General features: G+C 47.4%; 1 protein-coding gene and 1 pseudogene across 1 annotated transcript in view; one reads left to right on the top strand and one right to left on the bottom strand.

Moving 5' to 3' along the window:
• Positions 1-23,545, bottom strand: part of LOC118938713 (teneurin-2-like) — a 235,665-nt gene that overhangs the window by 114,374 nt on the left and 97,746 nt on the right. The window lies entirely within an intron of this gene.
• Positions 16,131-23,545, top strand: part of LOC118938758 — a 117,497-nt pseudogene continuing 110,082 nt past the window's right edge.

Below are 23,545 nucleotides of genomic sequence, written 5' to 3'. Positions count from 1 at the left end.
TACCTTGTCAATAATAACTTTAAGATCAGGAGGACGAGGGGAAGAGGCAAGCCTAGGGAGAGAAGACCGCTGGATAGACAGAGATGTCTGCTTCAGATCTACCGTTTGACTAGTTCTCTTTTAATGGTGCAAATTGGACACAATTCGAAATCGAATTATCCTCTGTCTGCCAGCCACTCTCTCTTTCTCTCTCGGTCTGCCAGCCACTCTCTCTTTCTCTCTCTGTCTGCCAGCCACTCTCTCTGTCTGCCAGCCACTCTCTCTTTCTCTCTCGGTCTGCCAGCCACTCTCTCTTTCTCTCTCTGTCTGCCAGCCACTCTCTCTGTCTGCCAGCCACTCTCTCTTTCTCTCTCTGTCTGCCAGCCACTCTCTCTGTCTGCCAGCCACTCTCTCTTTCTCTCTCGGTGTGCCAACCTCTCACTCTTTCTCTCTCTGTCTGCCAGCCACTCTCTCATTCTCTCTCGGTCTGCCAACAACTCTCTCTTTCTCTCTCTGTCTGCCAGCCACTCTCTCTGTCTGCCAGCCACTCTCTCTTTCTCTCTCGGTGTGCCAACCTCTCACTCTTTCTCTCTCTGTCTGCCAGCCACTCTCTCTTTCTCTCTCTGTCTGCCAGCCACTCTCTCTTTCTCTCTCGGTCTGCCAGCCACTCTCTTTCTCTCTCTGTCTGCCAGCCACTCTATATTTCTCTCTCGGTCTGCCAGCCACTCTCTCTTTCTCTCTCTGTCTGCCAGCCAGTCTCTCTGTCTGCCAGCCACTCTCTCTTTCTCTCTCTGTCTGCCAGACATTCCCTCGTTCTCTCGCTGTCTGCCAGCCACTCTCTCTTTCTCTCTCGGTCTGCCAGCCACTCTATCTTTCTCTCTCTGTCTGCCAGCCACTCTCTCTTTATCTCTCTGTCTGCCAGCCACTATCTCTTTCTCTCTCGGTCTGCCAGCCACTCTCTCTTTCTCTCTCTGTCTGCCAGCCACTCTCTCTTTCTCTCTCTGTCTGCCAGCCAATCTCTCTTTCTCTCTCTGTCTGCCAGCCACTCTCTCTTTCTCTCTCGGTCTGCCAGCCACTCTCTCTTTCTCTCTCGGTCTGCCAGCCACTCTCTCTTTCTCTCTCTGTCTGCACGCCATTCTCTCTTTCTCTCTCTGTCTGCCAGCCAATCTCTCTTTTTCTCTCTGTCTGCCAGCCACTCTTTATTTCTCTCTCTGTCTGCCAGCCAATCTCTCTTTCTCTCTCTGTCTGCCAGCCAATCTCTCTTTCTCTCTCTGTCTGCCAGCCACTCTCTCTTTCTCTCTCGGTCTGCCAGCCACTCTCTCTTTCTCTCTCGGTCTGCCAGCCACTCTCTCTTTCTCTCTCTGTCTGCCAGCCATTCTCTCTTTCTCTCTCTGTCTGCCAGCCAATCTCTCTTTTTCTCTCTGTCTGCCAGCCACTCTTTATTTCTCTCTCTGTCTGCCAGCCAATCTCTCTTTCTCTCTCTGTCTGCCAGCCACTCTCTCTTTCTCTCTCTGTCTGCCAGCTACTCTCTCTTTCTCTCTCGGTCTGCCAGCCACTCTCTCTTTCTCTCTCTGTCTGCCAGCTATTCTCTCTTTTTCTCTCTGTCTGCCAGCCACTCTTTCTTTCCCTCTCTGTCTGCCAGCCACTCTCTCTTTCTCTCTCTGTCTGCCAGCCACTATCTATTTCTCTCTCTGTCGGACAGCCACTCTCTCTTTCTCTTTCGTCTCTATCATTATCTCTATTTCATTCTGTCGTTATCTCTCTCTCCTCCATTCCTCTCTCATTCTCCCTCTCTCTCTATCCATCTCTCTCTCGCACTCTCTCTCACCCCTCTAACTCTCTCTACCCATCACTCTCTCTCACTCTCCCTCTCTCTCTCCCCTCTCTCTCACCCCTCTATCTCTCTCTCTCCCCATCACTCTCCCTCACTCTCCCTCTCTCTCACGCCTCTATCTCTCTCTCTACCCATCACTCTCTCTCACTCTCCCTCTCTCTCTCTCCCCATCACTCTCTCTCACTCTCCCTCTCTCTCTCACCCCTCTAACTCTCTCTACCCATCACTCTCTCTCACTCTCTCTCTCCCTCTATCTCTCTCTCCCCCATCACTCTCCCTCACTCTCCCTCTCTCTCTCCCCTCTCTCTCTCACCCCTCTATCTCTCTCTCTACCCATCACTCTCTCTCACTCTCCCTCTCTCTCTCCCTTCTCTCTCTCACCCCTCTATCTCTCTCTCTCTCCATCACTCTCCCTCTTTATCTCCCCCCTCTCTCTCTCCCTCCCCCTCCCCTCTCTCTCTCTTTCTCTCCACTCCTGATCTCCGGGGAACCCTGCAGTTCAGATGACATCACAGCAGGTGATATGATTGGCCAGCTGAGCGGGTCTTAGCCCAATCAGACGTCAAGATAAGTGTCTGAGACTTAACACACTGACTCACTTACAGAAGACATTTCTTTGTACACACATCTGACACTTCTTACTAGTAGCAATTGACTTGTTAACAACACACTGTATAAACCAGGCTGTAAAAACCAGTCAATCCTAACTTAACATCCAGACACAGAGCTTTAGAACAGCGTTTAGACAACATTGAAGTCAGAGTTATTTAAGAATGTACTCCTATGGGGAAAGCCAGACAACTCAGAGAAGACCTTCCTTTTCAGACGGAGTACAACATTAAGCTGTAAAATAAATGTTTTGTGATTTGTCGTTTGACAAAAGATAAGTGCTTGGTCTGCATCACATTATATATTTCTAATATGAACCATTATATTAGACTGAGAGAGTCAAATAGGTGACTCTCTCAGTCTAATATCAATCATTATTCACCTATCTGACTCTCTCAGTCTAATATCAATCATTATTCACCTATCTGACTCTCTCAGTCTAATATCAACCATTATTCACCTATCTGACTCTCTCAGTCTAATATGAACCATTATTCACCTATCTGACTCTCTTATCTAATATGAACCATTATTCACCTATCTGACTCTCTCAGTCTAATATCAATCATTATTCACATATCTGACTCTCTTGTCTAATATGAACCATTATTCACCTATCTGACTCTCTCAGTCTAATATGAACCATTATTCACCTATCTGACTCCCTCAGTCTAATATGAACCATTATTCACCTATCTGACTCTCGTGTCTAATATGAACCATTATTCACCTATCTGACTCCCTCAGTCTAATATGAACCATTATTCACCTATCTGACTCTCTCAGTCTAATATGAACCATTATTCACCTATCTGACTCTCTTGTCTAATATGAACCATTATTCACCTATCTGACTCTCGTGTCTAATATGAACCATTATTCACCTATCTGACTCTCTCAGTCTAATATGAACCATTATTCACCTATCTGACTCCCTCAGTCTAATATGAACCATTATTCACCTATCTGACTCTCGTGTCTAATATGAACCATTATTCACCTATCTGACTCTCTCAGTCTAATATCAACCATTATTCACCTATCTGACTCTCTCAGTCTAATATGAACCATTATTCACCTATCTGACTCTCTCAGTCTAATATGAACCATTATTCACCTATCTGACTCTCTCAGTCTAATATGAACCATTATTCACCTATCTGACTCTCGTGTCTAATATGAACCATTATTCACCTATCTGACTCTCTCAGTCTAATATCAATCATTATTCACCTATCTGACTCTCTCAGTCTAATATGAACCATTATTCACCTATCTGACTCTCTCAGTCTAATATGAATCATTATTCACCTATCTGACTCTCTTGTCTAATATGAACCATTATTCACCTATCTGACTCTCTTATCTAATATGAACCATTATTCACCTATCTGACTCTCTCAGTCTAATATGAACCATTATTCACCTATCTGACTCCCTCAGTCTAATATGAACCATTATTCACCTATCTGACTCTCTCAGTCTAATATGAACCATTATTCACCTATCTGACTCTCTCAGTCTAATATGAATCATTATTCACCTATCTGACTCTCTCAGTCTAATATGAACCATTATTCACCTATCTGACTCTCTCAGTCTAATATGAACCATTATTCACCTATCTGACTCTCTCAGTCTACTATCAACCATTTTTCACCTATCTGACTCTCTCAGTCGCAGATCTGAAACGCTGTAGGTGTACAGTATATGGCTCGAGGTTGTTTCAAGACCCGGCTGTTTTATGTTCTGCATTTAACCAAACTGAGCTATTTATCCTATAAACCTGAGAGGAGAAATAATCTTCCTGACCATGTAAAACCCCTGAAGCAGCACTATCTAAATGAGAAGATGACAACTCAATAAAACTGCTCCCATTCTCAACCAGGGACCAATTCTGTGGGTTTGTAGCGGCTGGATATGTGCCTTGTATGTCTGTGAGTGTGTTTGATTAATTACCACACTGGCTGGCCACACTGTCCTCCAGTCCCCAAGGGGGCAATGTACTATGAAGAGGGGTTCAGCTGAGGCCAACACACACACACACACACACACACACACACACAATGTTGCAATGTATATGTGTGTGTGTGTGTGTTTGTGTGTGTGTCTGCTCTTACTCACCCGCCTCGGGCGACAGCTAAGGCCAGAGGGGTGAAAGGGCGAGGGTACACTCCTGTGGAATTGTGGGTATTTTAAGCCATGAGCCCTGGGGCGGTGCTGGAGAGCAAACATGTACCTGTGAGTAACAAACACGCACACACCACACACACACACACACACACACACACACACACACACACACACACACACACACACACACACACACCTGTAGCTCTAAAACAGCCACTGTATAACTAATGCATGTTTTTACCACTATGTTTATGACTAACAAGCTATATATGTTTTACCATCTCTATAAAAACTGTAAACATATATTTGATATCTACAGACATATATTTGATACATACAGACATATAATTGATATCTACATACATAAATGTGGTATTTACAGACATATATTTGATACCTAGAAACATATATTTGATAAACTACATACATATATTTTGTACCTACATACATATATTTGATACCTACATACATATATTTGATACCTACATACATATATTTGATACCTACATACATATATTTGATACCTACAGACATATATTTGATACCTACAGACATATATTTGATACCTACATACATATATTTGATACCTACATACATATATTTGATACCTACAGACATATATTTGATACCTACAGACATATATTTGATACCTACATACATATATTTGATACATAGAAACATATATTTGATACCTACATACATATATTTGATACCTACAGACATATATTTGATACCTACAGACATATATTTGATACCTACATACATATATTTGATACCTAGAAAAATATATTTGATAAACTACATACATATATTTGATACCTAGAAACATATATTTGATACCTACAGACATATATTTGATACCTACATACATATATTTGATACCTACATACATATATTTGATACCTACATACATATATTTGATACCTACAGACATATATTTGATACCTACAGACATATATTTGATACCTACATACATATATTTGATACCTAGAAACATATATTTGTTAAACTACATACATATATTTGATACCTACGTACATATTTTTTATATCTACAGACATATATTTGTTATACCTACAGAAATATATTTGATACCTACAGACATATATTTCATATCTACATATATATATTTGATACCTAGAAACATATATTTGATAAACTACACACATATATTTGATATTTACAGACGTATATGTGATATTTAGAGACATATATTTGATACCTACAGACATATGTTTGATACCTACATTCAAATGTAACATGAAGTTTACATTCACTTAGGTTAGAGTCATTGCGGTGTTGCAATCTACTGCAAAGATAGCCTGCAGAGTTCTGTCCTACTATCCAGGTCTGTACCCAAACAATTTCAACTTCTACTAAATCCACCTCTCTAAAAACAAGTCTCTCACCGTTGCCACCTGCTATAGACCACCCTCTGCCCCCAGCTGTGCTCTGGACACCATATGTGAACTGATTGCCCCCCCCCCCATCTATCTTCAGAGCTTGTGCTGCTAGGCGACCTAAACTGGAACATGCTTAACACCCCAGCCATCCTACAATCTTGCTTGATGCCCTCAATCTCACACAAATTATCAATGAACCTACCAGGTACCACCCCAAAGCCGTAAACACGGGCACCCTCATAGATATCATCCTAACCAACTTGCCCTCTAAATACACCTCTGCTGTCTTCAACCAAGATCTTAGCGATCACTGCCTCATTGCCTGCATCCGTAATGGGTAAACGGTCAAACGACCTCCACTCATCACTGTCAAACGCTCCCTGAAACACTTCAGCGAGCAGGCCTTTCTAATCGACCTAGCCGGGGTATCCTGGAAGAATATTGATCTCATCCCGTCAGTAGATGATGCCTGGTTATTTTTTTTAAATGCTATCCTCACCATCTTAAATAAGCATGCCCCATTCAAGAAATTTAGAAGCAGGAACAGATACAGCCCTTGGTTCACTCCACACCTGACTGCCCTTAACCAACACAAAAACATCCTATGGCGTTCTGCAGTAGCATCGAACAGCCCCCCTGATGTGCAACTTTTCAGGGAAGCTAGAAACCAATATACACAGGCAGTTAGACGAGCCAAGGCTAGCTTTTTCAAGCAGAACTTCCTGCAACACAAACTCAAAAAAGTTCATGGAGAATAAGAACTCCTCCTCCCAGCTGCAGACTGCACTGAAGATAGGAAACACTGTCACCACCGATAAATCCACTATAATTTTCTACGGCTGGCTATGCTTTCCACCTGGCTACCCCTACCCCGGTCAACAGCACTGCACCCCCCACAGCAACTCGCCCAAGCCTTCCACCATTTCTCCTTCTCCCAAATCCATGTTCTGAAAGAGCAGCAAAATCTGGACCCCTACAAATCAGCCGGGCTAGACAATCTGGACCCTTTCTTTCTAAAATGATCTGCCGAAATTGTTGCCACCCCTATTACTAGCCCGTTCAACCTCTCTTTCGTGTCGTCTGAGATTCCCAAAGATTGGAAAGCAGCTGCGGGCATCCCCTTCTTCAAAGGGGGGGGACACTCTTGACCCAAACTGCTACAGACCTATAAAGCCAAGTCAACAAACAGATTACCGACCATTTCGAATCCCACCATACCTTCTCCGCTATGCAATCTGGTTTCAGAGCTAGTCATGGGTGCACCTCAGCCACGCTCAAGGTCCTAAATTATATATTTTAACTGCCATCGATAAGAAACAATACTGTGCAGCCATATTCATTGACCTGGTCAAGGCTTTCGACTCTGTCAATCACCACATCCTCATTGGCAGACTCGACAGCCTTGGTTTCTCAAATGATTGTCTCGCCTTGTTCACCAACTACTTCTCTGATAGAGTTCAGTGTGTCAAATCGGAGGGTCTGTTGTCCGGGCCTCTGGCAGTCTCTATGGGGGTGCCACAGGGTTCAATTCTTGGACTGACTCTCTTCTCTATATACTTCAATGATGCTCTTGCTGATGGTGAGTCTCTGATCCACCTCTACGCAGACGACACCATTTTGTATACTTCTGGCCCTTCTTTGGACACTGTGTTAACAACCCTCCAGGCGAGATTCAATGCCATTCAACTCTCCTTCCGTGGCCTCCAATTGCTCTTAAATATCAGTAAAACTAAATGCATGCTCTTCAACCGATCGCTGAAAGCACCTGCCCGCCTGTCCAACATCACTACTCTGGACGGCTCTGACTTAGAATATGTGGACAACTACAAATACCTAGGTGTCTGGTTAGACTGTAAACTCTCCTTCCAGACTCACATCAAGCATCTCCAATTCAAAGTTAAATCTAGAATTGGCTTCCTATTTCGCAACATAGCATCCTTCACTCATGCTGCCAAACATAACCTTGTAAAACTGACTATCCTACCAATCCTCGACTTTGGCGATGTTATTTACAAAATAGCCTCCAATACCCTACTCAACAAATTGGATGCAGTCTACCACAGTGCCATCCGTTTTGTCACCAAAGCCCCATATACTACCCACCACTGCGGCCTGTATGCTCTCGTTGGCTGGCCCTTGCTTCATACTCGTCGCCAAACCCACTGGCTCCATGTCATCTACAAGACCCTGCTAGGTAAAGTCCCCCCTTATCTCAGCTCGCTGGTCACCATAGCAGCACCCACCTGTAGCACGCGCTCCAGCAGGTATATCTTTCTGGTCACCCCCAAAACCAATTCTTTCTTTAGCCGCCTCTCATTCCGGTTCTCTGCTGCCAATGACTGGAACGAACTACAAAAATCTCTGGAACTGGAAACACTTATCTCCCTCACTAGCTTTAAGCACCAACTGTCAGAGCAGCTCACAGATTACTCACCTGTACATAGCCCATCTATAATTTAGACCAAACAACTACCTCTCCCACCACTGTGGGAGAGGTATCTACATACAGTAGATATCTACATACATATGTTTGATACCCCAGACATATACCTGATACCTACAGACATATATTTGATACCTACATATATATATATTTGACAACTACATACATATATTTGATACCTACAGACATATATTTGTCAAAGGCGTGCAATATGATTGCGACTAGAACATCTCACCAGACAGACAAGCCTACTAGGGAATGGGATGAGAATAGGAGGAGGGATGGAGGATGATAGGAGTAGAGATAGAGGAGGATAGGAGGAGGGAAGGAGGTTAGGAGGTGGGATGGAGGTGGGTTGGAGGAGGATAGGATGGAGGGTGATAGGATTAGGGATAGAGGAGGATAGGAGGAGGGATGGAGGAGGATAGGAGGATGGATGGAGGATAGGAGGAGGGATGGAGGAGGATAGGAGGAGGGATGGAGGAGGATAGATGGAGGGATGGAGGAGGATAGGAGGAGGGATGGAGGATAGGAGGAGGGATGGAGGAGGATAGGAGGTGGGATGGAGGATGATAGGAGGAGGGATGGAGGATAGGAGGAGGGATAGAGGAGGATAGGAGGTGGGATGGAGGATGATAGGAGGAGGGATGGAGGAGGATAGGAGGAGGGATGGAGGAGGATAGGAGGTGGGATGGAGGAGGATAGGAGGAGGGATGGAGGAGGATAGGAGGAGGGATAGAGGATAGGAGGAGGGATGGAGGAGGATAGGAGGTGGGATGGAGGAGGATAGGAGGAGGGATGGAGGAGGATAGGAGGTGGGATAGAGGAGGATAGGAGGAGGGATGGAGGAGGATAGGAGGAGGGATGGAGGAGGATAGGAGGAGGGATGGAGGAGGATAGGAGGAGGGATAGAGGATAGGAGGAGGGATGGAGGAGGATAGGAGGTGGGATGGAGGAGGATGGGAGGATGGATGGAGGGTAGGAGGTGGGATGGAGGATAGGAGGAGGGATGGAGGAGGATAGGAGGAGGGATGGAGGAGGATAGGAGGAGGGATACAGGATAGGAGGAGGGATGGAGGAGGATAGGAGGTGGGATGGAGGAGGATGGGAGGATGGATGGAGGATAGGAGGTGGGATGGAAGAGGCTAGGAGGAGGGATGGAGGATAGGAGGAGGATAGGAGGAGGATAGGAAGATGGATGGAGGATAGGAAGGAGGTGGGATGGAGGATAGGAGGAGGGATGGAGGAGGATAGGAGGAGGGATGGAGGATGATAGGAGGAGGGATGGAGGATAGGAAGATGGATGGAGGAGGACAGGAGTAGAGATAGAGGAGGATAGGAGGAGGGATGGAGGTTGATAGGAGGAGAGATGGAGGAGGATAGGAGGAGGGATGGAGGATAGGAGTTGGTATGGAGGATTATAGGAGAAGGGATGGAGGAGGATAGGAGGAGGGATGGAAGAGGGTAGGAAGAGGGATGGAGGATGATAGGAGGAGGGATGGAGGAGGACAGGAGTAGAGATAGAGGAGGATAGGAGGAGGGATAGAGGAGGATATGAGGTGGGATGGAGGAGGATAGGAGGAGGGATGGAGGAGGATAGGAGTAGAGATAGAGGGGGATAGGAGGGATGGAGGATGATAGGAGGAGGGATGAAGGGTGATAGGAGGAGGGATGGAGGAGGATAGGAGGAGGGATGGAGGATGATAGGAGGAGGGATGGCGGAGGATAGGAGGATGGAGGAAGATAGGAGGAGGGATGGTCGATGATAGGAGGTGGTATGGAGGAGGATAGGAGGAGGGATGGAGGATGATAAGAGGAGGGATGGAGGATAGGAGGTGGGATGGAGGATGATAGGAGGATGGAGGAAGATAGGAGGAGGGATGGAGGATGATAGGAGGATGGAGGAGGATAGGAGGAGGGATAGAGGAGGATAGGAGGTGGGATGGAGGAGGATAGGAGGAGGGATGGAGGAGGATAGGAGGAGGGATAGAGGAGGATAGGAGGAGGGATGGAGGAGGATAGGAGGTGGGATGGAGGATAGGAGGAGGGATGGAGGAGGATAGGAGGAGGGATGGAGGAGGATAGGAGGAGGGATGGAGGAGGATAGGAGGTGGGATGGAGGAGGATAGGAGGTGGGATGGAGGAGGATAGGAGGTGGGATGGAGGAGGATAGGAGGTGGGATGGAGGATAGGAGGAGGGATGGAGGAGGATAGGAGGTGGGATGGAGGAGGATAGGAGGAGGGATGGAGGAGGATAGGAGGAGGGATGGAGGAGGATAGGAGGTGGGATGGAGGAGGATAGGAGGTGGGATGGAGGAGGATAGGAGGTGGGATGGAGAATAGGAGGAGGGATAGAGGAGGATAGGAGGAGCGATGGAGGAGGATAGGAGGAGAGATTGAGGAGGATAGGAGGAGGGATGGAGGATAGGAGGTGGGATAGAGGAGGATGGGAGGATGGATGGAGGAGGATAGGAGGATATAAGGAGGAATGAAAAAAGGATATTGAGGAGACTAAAAAGGAGAGTGACTCAGTAAATTACTGCCACACACACACAGATACACGCACACACACAAACACACGCGCGCACACACACACACACACACACACACACACACACACACACACACACGCACACACACACACACACACACACACACACACACACACACACTTGCACACACACAGACACATGCATGCACACACACTCACACCATTTTGTGTGTTACTGTTCTCCTACAGTACCGGCAAAGCTATGGGTCATCGACCCCCTTGACCTTCAACACACCGCATCGGTGTCACACCCTCACCCTTCCCCATGCATCGGTGTCACACCCTCACCCTTCCCCCTGCATCGGTGTCACACCCTCACCCTTCCCCCTGCATCGGTGTCATTCCTCACCTTTCCCCCTGCATCGGTGTCACATCCTTACCCTACCCCCTTATTTCACCTCCAAAGAAAACAAAGGTGCCGTCTAAGTTTGAACAGACTCTAAAATATTAATCAGCAGTGAAACAGGACAAACTTTTAGTACACATGAAACAGATCCCGACAGGCTTTGTTGTTGCTCCCTCTCTCTCTCTCCCTCCCTCTCTCTCTCCTCTCTTCCTCTTTCTCGTTCCTCTCTTTATCTCGCTCTTATGAATAATGAAGGCTTAAAGAAGAATCCTCTCAGCAGTGGGATACAGCTCCTCTGTATTGATCAAATAAGACTTGCTAAATAATTAACTAGGCCTTTGTCATGCAAATGAGCAGGCTGACCCTGCGGTGTGTGTGTTTTGGTAGTATGTGTGTGTGTGTGTGTGTGTCAGAGAGTGTGTGCGTCTGCTGTAGAAGGTCAGGTAATGATGTATTGTGCTGTGTGTGTTTGGCAGACTGTGTGTTTCCTTCTAAGATTTCTCTTTTGTTAGTTTGTGTGGATTCACTGAGGGAAATAGAGACAGAGTAACCTAGAGACACACACACACACACACACACACACACACACACGTTGGTTTAACCTAATCCTAACCCTAACATTAACCCTCTCGCCTAACCATAACCCCAAACCACTAACCCTAAACCTCAATTTAACCCTAACTCCTAACACTAACACTAACCATAACCCTTATTCTAACCCTAACCCTAATTTTAACCCTAAACCTAATCCCTAAGCCTAAAATAGCATTTTTCCCTTTGGGGACCGGCAAAATGTCCACACTACCTAAAAGGATGGTAAATTTAGACCATGCACACACAAACAAAAACACTAACATGGACATACACTCTGGAATCTGCATTAAACAGCTCATTACCCAATCAATGACCGGCTTTGCTCTGAGACCCGTTACGCCCTGTCTGTGGACATACACTCTGGAATCTGCATTAAACAGCTCATTACCCAATCAATGACCGGCTTTGCTCTGAGACCCGTTACGCCCTGTCTGTGGACATACACTCTGGAATCTGCATTAAACAGCTCATTACCCAATCAATGACCGGCTTTGCTCTGAGACCCGTTACGCCCTGTTGTATTTCTTGTCGGAATTGCCCTGGTTTTGGCGAGGATGACGACCCACATGGGGACGCCGTCCCTGTCACTTCGGCACGGCTTTAGGTGTGTTACTGAAGCTACTGTCACTGTGGAGGAGTTTCTGGTCGCCGTAGGAGAGAAGGTAGGATATGAGAAAGTTGCTTATGCATCGCAGATTAAAAAAGCGGCAGTGGTTTTTCTTAAAGATGAGCGTCCTGTAGATCGTATGGTTGAGCAATTGGAGGTTACCTGTGGATGTATTTCAAGGCCTAACTTAAAACTCAGTGCCTCTTTGCTTGACATCATGGGAAAATCAAAAGAAATCAGCCAAGACCTCAGAAAAACAATTGTAGACTTCCACAAGTCTGATTCATCCTTTCCAAACACCTGAAGGTACCACGTTCATCTGTACCAACAATAGTACGCAAGTATAATATCCTGTTAAGGATATGGCAGACATACGCCCCCTTTGGAGAGATTGGGTACCCCTAGTAAACTGGAAAAAAAATCTGTCAAAAATTGCTAATATATGCAAATAAAAATTATTATTGGATAGAAAACACTCTAAAGATTCTAAAACCGTTGGAATTATGTCTGTAAGTATAGCAGAACTCACAGGGCAGGCATTCTTCCAAACTAGTTTTTGTGGCCATGAAAGTTGGAGCAACTTTGACGTCATGGCCCCCACCCTTCCCAACCAGCTATGATTCTGGGGACACTTTCTATCTCTTCCGCTAGATGTCCTCTTTCATTATAGCTTTGAATCGTTCAAATCCCGCGAGAATTGACCCTATGGGAGTGAAATTAGTGCGTGCCACGAGAGAATAGGCTGTGCGTATGGGCGCGAATTGGTCCCAGCCATTCCTTTGTTTCCAGCACTCAAGAGAAGGGCAGACGATGGCCGATTGAATTGAAGTTTGTTTTGCATGTCTAAAACATCATAAAGCTTGCTTCTGCACTTAGTTTGACCTGTTTAGTCTACATATAATGTGTAATTTTGAAGTTTTGATGCGCAACTTATCCGGACCAGAGGACGTTTTGGGTGCATTTCAGCTGATGTTATTAGCAGTAGCTAATACAAAGACGCAAGACTTGAAACCAAACGATGTATTGGGTAAGTATGAAGCCTTCCAGAACATTCTGAACGAAGACCATCGAAGGTAAGGGAATATTTATGCTTAAATCTGTGTTTCTGTTGACTCCAACATTACGTGGAAATGTAGCTTGGAACTGAGCGCTGTCTCAGCATATGGAATAGTGTGCGATTTCTGTAACGTTAAAAATAAATCTAACACAGCGGTTGCATAAAGAAGCAGTGTATCTTTCTAACTATATGTAGAACATGTATATTTAGTCAAAGTTTATGATGTCTATTTACGTTATCTTGCCGCGCTACATAGATTTCCTGCGGGCATTTTTGAGTAATTTCTGAAGGTGAACTCACTGTAAATGGACATTTATGGATATAAATGGCATATTATTGAAAAAAAAAAATATGTACTGTGTAATATGTCATATTACTGTCATCTGATGAAGATTTTCAAAAGGTTAGTGAGCGATTTATTTTTTAATCCTGCGTTTGTTGATTGCATGTTTTGGATATTGAAATGAGCTGTGTCTGATGGTGGTTTTACATATATATGTGCTATGTTTTCGCCGTAAAACATTTTAGAAATCTGACTTGCTGGCTAGATGAACAAGATGTTTATCTTTCATTTGAGCTATTGGACTTGTTAATGTGTGGAGGTTAAATATTTTTAAGAATATTTTTGCGTTCCATGCGCCACCGTTTCAGCTGAACGTGGGAGGGTTGATTCCCAATTGGGAACCAGTATCGTAGACAGGATAAACACCATGGGACCACTCAGCCGTCATACCGCTCAGGAAGGAGACGCGTTCTGTCTCCTAGAGATGAACGTACTTTGGTGCGAAAAGTGCAAATCAATCCCAGAACAACAGCAAAGGACCTTGTGAAGATGCTGGAGGAAACAGGTACAAAAGTATCTATTACCACAGTAAAACGAGTCCTATATTGACATAACCTGAAAGGTCGCGCAGCAAGGAAGAAGCCACTGCTTCTGAAACAAAAATAGAACTGTTTGGCAATAATGACCATCGTTGTGTTTGGAGGAAAAAGGGGGAGGCTTGCAAGCCTAAGAACACCATCCCATCCGTGAAGCACGGGGGTGGCAGCATCATGTTGTTGGGGTGCTTTGCTGCGGGAGGGACTGGTGCACTTCACAAAATAGATGGCTTCATGAGGGAGGAAAATTATGTGGATATATGGAAGCAACACCTCAAAGACAACAGTCAGGAAGTTGAAGCTTGGTCGCAAATGGGTCTTCCAAATGGACAATGACCCCAAGCATACTTCCAAAGTTGTAACAAAATGGCTTAAGGACAACAAAGTCAAGGTATTGGAGTGGCCATCACAAAGCCTTGACCTCAATTCTAGAGAAAATGTGTGGGCAGAACTGAAAAATGGTGTGCGAGCAAGGAGGCCTACAAACCTGATTCAGTTACACCAGCTCTGTCAGGAGGAATGGGCCAAAATTCACCCAACTTAAAAGCTTGTGGAAGGCTACCCGAAACTTTGGACCCAAGTTCAAAAATTTAAAGGCAATGCTACCAAATACTAATTGATGTTAAATATATCACTAGCCACTTTAAACAATGCTACTTAATATAATGTTTACATACCCTACATTATTTATCTCATATGTATACGTATATACTGTACTCTATATCATCTACTGCATCTTTATGTAATACATGTATCACTAGCCACTTTAAACTATGTCACTTTGTTTACATACTCATCTCATATGTATATACTGTACTCGATACCATCTACTGTATCTTGCCTATGCCGCTCTGTACCATCACTCATTCATATATCTTTATGTACATATTCTTTATCCCTTTACACTTGTGTGTATAAGGTAGTAGTTTTGGAATTGTTAGCTAGATTACTCGTTGGTTATTATTGCATTGTCGGAACTAGAAGCACAAGCATTTCGCTACACTCACATTAACATCTGCTAACCATGTGTATGTGACAAATACATGTTTATTTTATTTGATTTGATTTAATTAAGTGTATGTAAACTTCCAACTTCCACTGTATATGGCTTATGCTAGTACGGGTAGTCAAAATGGTGTTTTGAGTGTGGGGATGTTGGCCAGAAGCGACATGCTTGCCCGAAAAGGGAGAAGGCTGAGGGAGGGACTCGTAACGCCTGGGCCCTCTGATGTAAGGAGAGGTGGTCCTCATAACGCCTGGGCCCTCTGATGTAAGGAGAGGTGGGCCGACAGTGGTTGAGCAGCCACTAGCACCTGTTGCTGAAGAACAAGTTGTCCATGTTGAGGGTACTGAGTTGCAGCTTCTACCAGAGGGGAACATAACGTCTGTTATGCAGAAAAATGTTGTTGTAGGTAAGGACGGATCTGATGAGCCATTTCCCCAGACTGGTGAGGAGATGCCCAGTGCGAGTGATGGGGTACAGGAGGGGATTCAGGTGGAGCTTGTCTCCCAGGTAGTGGAGATGTCCACTAAGAGAAATGGGGTACAGGAGGGGGTTCAGGTGGGGCTAGTCTCCCAGTTAGTGAAGGAGATACAGGGTATGAGTGATGGAGTGCAAGTGGGGACTGTTGAGACGGATGTGGCTGAAGGAGGTCATGGGTCTGTGGCATCAGTTGAGGAGGATCAGGAGAAGTGGGTGACAGAAGCAAAATGGCCACCTTTAACCGAGATGTGCTTGGCAAAATTTTGCGTCACAAAGAATTTGAAGAAGGATGTAAGACAACTTGTAAGGGCCCCTATGATGGAACATGGAGTAAGACAATGGTCTGCTTTGGGCCAGAGGATGATGACTTTGTGGCTGAACTGATCTACAACTATGGAGTGGGAGAATATCGCCTAGGCAACGACTTCCTCGGTTTGACTCTGCAGTCTAGCCAGGCTGTCAGCAATGCTAAGCGGCTTGGTTGGCCACTCAATGAGGTTGGAAAGGGCCTCTATCTGGCTGAGGCCCTGGGAGGTTATTACTTCAACCTAGTGGACAAAGAAAAGCCTCCCAATGATCCAGTACAGAAGGTGTGTCTGGCTGCAGAAATCAATACACTGCTGCTCCTCCCTTCTGGGGATGAAGGTGAAAGAGAGCAATGAGGAGAAGAAGACTGTGCTGGTGGGATTCACAGACACTCAGTGTAAACTAGAGTTTCACAACATTGCTGGGACAGTAGATCATGGGACAGCTTTCGGGGCGGATAGCATTCTCCTGTTCACGTGAGCAGTTGGCATATCTTGAAGCCTTGATGACAAAAGGAAACCATAAAATCTTTACTGTCTTAGTTAGCCTGGAGGCCCCTGGGGAAGGTCTGGTTAGCCTGGACGCCCCTGGGAAGGTATGGTTAGCCTGGACGCCCCTGGGAAGGTCTGGTTAGCCTGGAGGCCCCTGGGGAAGGTCTGGTTAGCCTGGAGGCCCCCGGGAAGGTCTGGTTAGCCTGGACGCCCCTGGGAAGGTCTGGTTAGCCTGGACGCCCCATGGAATGTCTGGTTAGCCTGGACGCCCCTGGGAAGGTCTGGTTAGCCTGGACGCCCCTGGGGAAGGCTTGGTTAGCCTGGACTCCCCTGGGAAGGCTTGGTTAGCCTGGACGTCCCTGGGGAAGGCTTGGTTAGCCTGGACGCCCCTGGGAAGGCTTGGTTAGCCTGGACGCCCCTGGGAAGGCTTGGTTAGCCTGGACGCCCCTGGGAAGGCTTGGTTAGCCTGGACGCCCCTGGGAAGGCTTGGTTAGCCTGGACGCCCCTGGGAAGGCTTGGTTGGCCTGGACGCCCCTGGGAAGGCTTGGTTAGCCTGGACGCCCCTGGGAAGGCTTGGTTGGCCTGGAGGCCCCTGGGAAGGCTTGGTTAGCCTGGACGCCCCTGGGAAGGCTTGGTTAGCCTGGACGCCCCTGGGAAGGCTTGGTTGGCCTGGAGGCCCCTGGGAAGGCTTGGTTAGCCTGGACGCCCCTGGGAAGGCTTGGTTGGCCTGGACGCCCCTGGGAAGGCTTGGTTAGCCTGGACGCCCCTGGGAAGGCTTGGTTAGCCTGGACGCCCCTGGGAAGGCTTGGTTGGCCTGGAGGCCCCTGGGAAGGCTTGGTTAGCCTGGACGCCCCTGGGAAGGCTTGGTTAGCCTGGACGCCCCTGGGAAGGCTTGGTTGGCCTGGAGGCCCCTGGGAAGGCTTGGTTAGCCTGGACGCCCCTGGGAAGGCTTGGTTGGCCTGGACCCCCCTGGGAAGGCTTGGTTAGCCTGGACGCCCCTGGGAAGGCTTGGTTGGCCTGAACGCCCCTGGGAAGGCTTGGTTAGCCTGGACGCCCCTGGGAAGGCTTGGTTGGCCTGGACGCCCCTGGGAAGGCTTGGTTGGCCTGGACGCCCCTGGGAAGGCTTGGTTGGCCTGGACGCCCCTGGGAAGGCTTGGTTGGCCTGGACGCCCCTGGGAAGGCTTGGTTGGCCTGGACGCCCCTGGGAAGGCTTGGTTGGCCTGGACGCCCCTGGGAAGGCTTGGTTGGCCTGGACGCCCCTGGGAAGGCTTGGTTGGCCTGGACGCCCCTGGGAAGGCTTGGTTGGCCTGGACGCCCCTGGGAAGGCTTGGTTGGCCTGGACGCCCCTGGGAAGGCTTGGTTAGCCTGGACGCCCCTGGGAAGGCTTGGTTGGCCTGGACGCCCCTGGGAAGGCTTGGTTAGCCTGGACGCCCCTGGGAAGGCTTGGTTGGCCTGGACGCCCCTGGGAAGGCTTGGTTGGCCTGGACGCCCCTGGGAAGGCTTGGTTGGCCTGGACGCCCCTGGGAAGGCTTGGTTGGCCTGGACGCCCCTGGGAAGGCTTGGTTGGCCTGGACGCCCCTGGGAAGGCTTGGTTGGCCTGGACGCCCCTGGGAAGGATTGGTTTGCCTGGACGCCCCTGGGAAGGCTTGGTTAGCCTGGACGCCCCTGGGAAGGCTTGGTTGGCCTGGACGCCCCTGGGAAGGCTTGGTTGGCCTGGACGCCCCTGGGAAGGCTTGGTTAGCCTGGAGGCCCCTGGGAAGGCTTGGTTGGCCTGGAGGCCCCTGGGAAGGCTTGGTTGGCCTGGACGCCCCTGGGAAGGCTTGGTTGGCCTGGACGCCCCTGGGAAGGCTTGGTTAGCCTGGAGGCCCCTGGGAAGGCTTGGTTAGCCTGGAGGCCCCTGGGAAGGCTTGGTTGGCCTGGAGGCCCCTGGGAAGGCTTGGTTAGCCTGGAGGCTTCTGGGAAGGCTTGGTTAGCCTGGAGGCCCCTGGGAAGGCTTGGTTAGCCTGGAGGCCCCTGGGAAGGCTTGGTTAGCCTGGAGGCCCCTGGGAAGGCTTGGTTAGCCTGGAGGCCCCTGGGAAGGCTTGGTTAGCCTGGAGGCCCCTGGGAAGGCTTGGTTGGCCTGGACGCCCCTGGGAAGGCTTGGTTGGCCTGGACGCCCCTGGGAAGGCTTGGTTGGCCTGGACGCCCCTGGGAAGGCTTGGTTAGCCTGGACGCCCCTGGGAAGGCTTGGTTGGCCTGGAGGCCCCTGGGAAGGCTTGGTTAGCCTGGACGCCCCTGGGAAGGCTTGGTTGGCCTGGACGCCCCTGGGAAGGCTTGGTTAGCCTGGACGCCCCTGGGAAGGCTTGGTTGGCCTGGAGGCCCCTGGGAAGGCTTGGTTAGCCTGGACGCCCCTGGGAAGGCTTGGTTGGCCTGGAGGCCCCTGGGAAGGCTTGGTTAGCCTGGACGCCCCTGGGAAGGCTTGGTTGGCCTGGACGCCCGTGGGATCTGCTATGTTGTTTGAGTGTTCATTGTGCTGTGGGTTCCAACCCAGACACAATAAAGGTTCTTTAAAACTCAAACTCTCTCTCTCTCCCTCTCTCTCTCTCTCCTTCTCTCTCTCTCTCTCTCCCTTTCTCTCTCTCTCTCTCTCTCTCTCGCTCTCTCTCGCTCTCTCTCTCTCTCTCTCTCTCTCTCTCTCCCTTTCTCTCTCCCTTTCTCTCTCTCTCTCCCTCTCCCTCTCTCGTTCTGTCTCTCTCTCTCTACTCCCCTTTCTCTTCCCTTTAACAGAAGAGAGGAATATAATAGCATGTATTCATACCAGCTTCCTGTCTAACTGACTCATAATGAGCTAAAAGCTTACAACACACACAACTGAGTGAGACAGAGAAGAGATAAAGAGAAGAGAGAGAGAATATAGAGAGGGAAAGAGAGAGTAACCTTCTTTTGACAGGTCTTTGAAGTGATCATAAATAGCCTATACCCTTCCTTTATTGACACACAACATAGTGATTTGCTTGATTGCTTCAGCTTCTTGGTGGCTAGCTTGGAAACAACACTGATTTTGATTGAATGGATACAGAACATTCCAACTGCCGCCTGACGCCTCCACTTGTTTCTCATCTCCATGACGACCATCGCTTCATTCTCTCCTCTCTTCTTTATTCCTGTCTTTTTCTCCTCATGCTAATTAAGGATTACATCAACCTGCGCTCTGTTATTTACTGACCCCTACACTCCTACAAAAAAATAATTCCAGAAGGGTTATTCAGCTGACCCCATAGCATAATCCTTTTTTGTTTCCAGTTGGAACCATTTTTGGTTCCAGGTATAACTCCTTTGGGTTCCTTTCCTGTTGAAAGGGTACTACATGGAACCCATAAATGTTTAACCTGGAACCACAAAGGGTTCTTCAAAGGGTTCTGCTATGGGGACAGCCGAAGAACCCTTTTAGGTTCTAGATCCTGCTGCACGCTGGAGATTTGAGGGAATTACATAGCTGTAGGCAATAAGTCGTCATGTCTCTCTCGCTCTCTTTCCCACCTCTGCCTCGCTCTCTCTTATCTCTCTCATGTTCTCTCTATCTCTCTCTGTCTCTATCTCTCTCTACACACTACAGTACTGTACTCCACAGTCATATCAGAGATAGCACACACCAGTAAAATACTCTAAAGTCATAACAGAGACACACACTACAGTACTGTACTCCACAGTCATATCAGAGATAGCACACACCAGTAAAATACTCTAAAGTCATAACAGACATACACACTACAGTACTGTACTCCACAGTCATATCAGAGATAGCACACACCAGTAAAATACTCTAAAGTCATAACAGACATACACACTACAATACTGTATTCCACAGTCATAACAGAGATACACACTACAATACTGTATTCCACAGTCATAACAGACATACACACTACAGTACTGTATTCCACAGTCATAACAGAGATACCACTACAGTACTGTATTCCACAGTCATAACATAGATACACACTACAGTACTGTATTCCACAGTCATAACATAGATACACACTACAGTACTGTATTCCACAGTCATAACATAGATACACACTACAGTACTGTATTCCACAGTCATAACAGAGACACACTACAGTACTGTATTCCACAGTCATAACAGACATACACACTACAGTACTGTATTCCACAGTCATAACAGACATACACACTACAGTACTGTATTCCACAGTCATAACAGAGACACACACGACAATACTGTATTCCACAGTCATAACAGAGATACCACTACAGTACTGTATTCCACAGTCATAACATAGATACACACTACAGTACTGTATTCCACAGTCATAACATAGATACACACTACAATACTGTATTCCACAGTCATAACAGAGATACACACTACAATACTGTATTCCACAGATACACACTACAATACTGTATTCCACAGTCATAACAGAGACACACGACAATACTGTATTCCACAGTCATAACATAGATACACTACAGTACTGTATTCCACAGTCATAACAGATACACACTACAATACTGTATTCCACAGTCATAACAGAGATACACACTACAATACTGTATTCCACAGTCATAACATAGATACACACTACAATACTGTATTCCACAGTCATAACAGATACACACTACAATACTGTATTCCACAGTCATAACATAGATACACACTACAGTACTGTATTCCACAGTCATAACAGATACACACTACAGTACTGTATTCCACAGTCATAACAGAGATACACACTACAATACTGTATTCCACAGTCATAACATAGACACACACGACAATACTGTATTCCACAGTCATAACAGAGACACACTACAATACTGTACTCCACAGTCATAACATAGATACACACTACAGTACTGTATTCCACAGTCATAACAGATACACACTACAATACTGTATTCCACAGTCATAACAGAGACACACTACAGTACTGTACTCCACAGTCATAACATAGATACACACTACAGTACTGTATTCCACAGTCATAACAGATACACACTACAATACTGTATTCCACAGTCATAACAGAGACACACTACAATACTGTATTCCACAGTCATAACAGATACACACTACAATACTGTATTCCACAGTCTAAGAAACAAAGGAAGGAAGAAAGCCTGTACACTATGCTGTCTCTGTCTCTGTCTCTTTGACCCTCACAGGAGACCAAACCTCCCCCATGCTCTGTAATGGATCAGATGGAGAGCGAGAGAAGAGCAGAGGAGAGACCGGCCACAGGGAAGAGAGAATGGAGAGAACTGCTTCACTACGGTAATGAGAGACCTGGTGCTGCTGCACTCAGGCGTCTCTTGCTCTCTGTTTCCCTCCCATTCTCTGCCAGTCCTCAGAATAACTATTTAGCCAGGTTTGTAAAATAGGGGGAGAGGGCTGAGGGGGGATTTTGACATTTGCAGAGTCAGAGTCAGTGTTGTTGCACACACAGCACACCTGCTCCCAGGAAACCACCCTCCTCCCAGTGCCATAGAAAACAAAGATGTCCAAATGACTATCGCCCCGTCTCACTCACCTCGGTCATCGCTTCGAGAGACTGGTCATGGCCCACATCCTGGCCAGCATGCCAGGCACACTGGACCCACTCCAATTAGCCTACCGCTCCAACAGATCCATCGCCATTCACCTGGCCCTAACACATCTGGACAACAGGAACACCTATGTGAGAATGCTGCTCATTGACTACAGTTCAGCATTCAACAATGTTGTTCCCTCCAAGTTCGACACCGATCTCAGAGTCCTGGGTCTGAACACCACCCTCTGCCACTGGGTCCTGGACTTCCTGACGGGCAGACCACAGGCTGTGAGGATTGGCATCAACACCTTCTCTATACTGACTCAACACAGGGGCCCGTCAGGGGTGTGTCCTCAGCCCTCTGCTGTACTCCCTGTTCACTCCGTGGCTTTGCACGATACCATCTCCATCATCAGGTTTGCTGACGACACCACTGTTACAGGCCAGATAATCAACAACGACGATAAAGGAGGTAAGTGAACTGGCATTGTGAACCACAATGCCAGGACAATTACCTCTCCCTCAACGTCAGCAAAACAAAGGAGTTGATTGTTGAATTCAGAGAGGGGAAGAGCACTGCAGTAGAGATTCAGCTGTATTAAGTTCCTCGGCGTCCACATCACACAGGACTTGACATGGACCAACAACACCACCACCAGGACCAACAACACCACCACCAGGAACAACAACACCACCACTCCTGTCAAGAGGGCAAAACAGCGTCTCTACTTCCTAAGACGGCTGAAGACCACGAGTCCTCTCCAACTACTACTGCTGCACCATCGAGAGCGTCCTGACCAGTTGCATCATGGCCCCTTTTATGGTAATTGCTCCGTGCACTACCCCAAGGCCCTCCAGCGGGTGGTGAAGACAGCCCAGTATATCACTGGGACCGTGCTCCCCCCCATCCAGGACATCTCCTCAAAACGTTGCCTGAGGAAGTCCTGCAGCATCATCAAGGAACTCCACTCCTACACTGTCCTCCCTCCTCCTCTCGTCCCTCTCCACTCCTACACTGTCCTCCCTTCTCCTCTCATCCCTCTCTCCACTCCTAGACTGCCCTCCTTCCTCCTCTCATCCCTATCTCCACTCCTACACCGTCCTCCCTCCTCCTCTTATCACTCTCTCCACTCCTACACTGTCCTCCCTCCTCCTCTCATCCCTCTCCACTCCTACACTGTCCTCTCTACTCCTCTCATCCCTTTCCACTCCTACACTGTCCTCCCTCCTCCTCTCATCCCTCTCTCCCCTCCTACACTGTTCTCCCTACTCCTCTCATCCCTTTCCACTCCTACA

The sequence above is a fragment of the Oncorhynchus mykiss genome, chromosome 14, assembly GCF_013265735.2.
Source record: "Oncorhynchus mykiss isolate Arlee chromosome 14, USDA_OmykA_1.1, whole genome shotgun sequence".
NCBI lineage: Eukaryota > Metazoa > Chordata > Actinopteri > Salmoniformes > Salmonidae > Oncorhynchus > Oncorhynchus mykiss.
The sequence above is the reverse complement of the archived record's forward strand: the minus strand, read 5'-3'. Positions and strand labels throughout refer to the sequence as shown.